At 41.0% G+C, this 2213-nt stretch overlaps 1 non-coding gene across 1 annotated transcript; it reads right to left on the bottom strand.

The window, feature by feature from the left end:
* Positions 1 to 985: 985 nt before the first annotated feature.
* On the bottom strand, positions 986 to 1123 carry LOC119933645. The gene has a single exon (XR_005452585.1). It is a non-coding gene; the product is annotated as a small nucleolar RNA SNORA7 (small nucleolar RNA).
* Between the last annotated feature and the right edge of the window lie 1090 nt (positions 1124 to 2213).

Raw genomic sequence — 2213 nt, 5'->3', positions numbered from 1 at the left:
TACTTACTCCTACCTGTAATTTATTTTATTGGCCCTCTACCTGGCTACATTGTAAGGTCCTTGAGGACAGGGATCATATTGACTAACCCTACTGAATTCTCCTAAGGGTCTGGTACAGTGCTCTACACACATCACTGCTAAATAAAATGGTTGATTGATTGACCTGGAGGAATTCCTGATGAAATCTACTTTTTCAGACATTCCAAACACCTCCTTAGCACTAAAATGTATATCTCTTTATTTGCTATTCAATTAATTCATCCCCCAATTATAATAATAATAATGATGATGATATTTGTTAAGCACTTACTATGTGCCACACATTGTTCTAATCACTGGGGTACATACAAGGTAATCAGGTTGTCCCTCATGGGGCTCACACTCTTAATCCCCATTTTACAGTTGAGGTAACTGAGGCACAGAGAAGTTAAGTGGCTTCCCCAAGATCACAGAGCAGACAAGTGGCAGAGCTGGAATTAGAACCCACATCCTCTGACTCCCAAGCCCATGCACTTTCCACTAAAGCACCCTAATGGTAAGGTCCTCAAGAGTAGGGGCTCCATCAGCCATTTCTGTTGCATAGTCTCAAATTCCTAGTAAAGTCTCTGTACTCACAGTAAGAAACTGTTAATTACTTTAACAAATGAATGCATTTAAGTTGTGGTACATATAATATACATATGATTATTATACTCATATAATCAGTCAATTGATTAATCATATTTATTGAGTGCTTACTGTGTGGAAAGCCCTGAATTAAATGCTCGGGAAAGCCTTATGCCGTTGAGTTCTTTCTGACCCATAGTGACACCATGGACACATCTCTCCCAGAATGCCCACTCTCCATCTGCAATTGTTCTGGTAATGGACCCATAGAGTTTTCTTGTTAAAACTGGTTTACCATTGCCTCCTTCAGCACAGGAAGCTTGAGTCTATGCCCTCAACTCTCTCTCATGCAGCGGCTGCACAGCATGGATGATTTTTTATTTGTAGCAGATTGCCTTCCACTTGCTAGCCACTGGCCAAGCTAGGAATAGAATGGGTAGGCCTCTGCTTGACTTTTTCTCCTGGAGCCAAGACTGGTAGAGTATTGGAAATTCTCCAGGTGTGGCCCTGAGAGGGGGCTTGGGAAAGTACAATAAAACAATAAACAGATGCATTCCCTGCCCAAAATGAGCTCACAGTTTAGAGGGGGAGACAGACATCAATATAAGTAAATAAATTACAGATATATACATAAGTGCTGTGGGGCTGCAAGGTGGGTATGAATAGAGGGAAGACAGGGAGATGCAGAAAAGAATGGAAGAAAAGGAAAAGAGGGCTTACTCAGGGAAATGTACCTTCAATAAGGCTTTGAAAAGGGGGGGAGTCTTCCAGTTATGAAGAGGAAGGGCATTCTAGGCCAGAGGCAGGTCGTGGGCTAGAGGTCAGCAATGAAATAGGTGATATGGAGTTACAGTAAGTTGGTTGGCCTTAGATGAGTGAAGTGTGTGGGCTGGGTTCTAGCGAAGTGAGGTAGATCAAGACAAGGTGATTGAGTGTTTTAAAGCCCATGGTGAGGAATCTCTGCTGGGTGTGGAGGTGCATGGGTAACCAGTGGAGGTTCTTGAGGAGTGGGGAAACATGGCCTGAACTTTTTTATAGAAAAATAATCTTGGCAGCAGAGTGAAGTACAGGCTGGAGTTGGGAGAGACAGAAGTCAGACAAACAAGACATACATTATCAATCAATCATAGGTATGTATTTATTAATATAGTAAAGAAATGGTGATGTTTCATTTTAGTTTTCATTTTTGCATAAAATGAATACTAAAAGCAGAATTGTGAAAACTTCTTGATATTTAATGAATAGGACTAGGAAGCAGCATGTCCTAGTGGAAAGAGCATTGGCCTGGGGGTCAGAGGATCTGGGCTCTATTCCCAGCTCTGCCATTTGCCTTCTGAGTGATCTTGGGCAAGTCACTTAACTCTCCTGTGTCTGTTACCTTATTTGTAAAATAGGGATTAAGACCGTGCAGTCCATGTGGATCGTGGATCATGTCCAACCTAATTAACTTATATCTATCCCAGTCTTAGTATAGTGCCTAGCACATAGTGAGCACTTAAATGCCATAAAAATAAAGGACTGGTTTGGTATTTCTTTGTCTTGTCTTGGTATTTCTTTAGCAACATAAAATTTTAAGAATTAAGAATATGCGAAGAAGAAAGGTTTTA

This window comes from Tachyglossus aculeatus, chromosome 1 (assembly GCF_015852505.1).
Source record: "Tachyglossus aculeatus isolate mTacAcu1 chromosome 1, mTacAcu1.pri, whole genome shotgun sequence".
NCBI lineage: Eukaryota > Metazoa > Chordata > Mammalia > Monotremata > Tachyglossidae > Tachyglossus > Tachyglossus aculeatus.
This window is presented reverse-complemented; position numbering and strand designations above follow the sequence as displayed.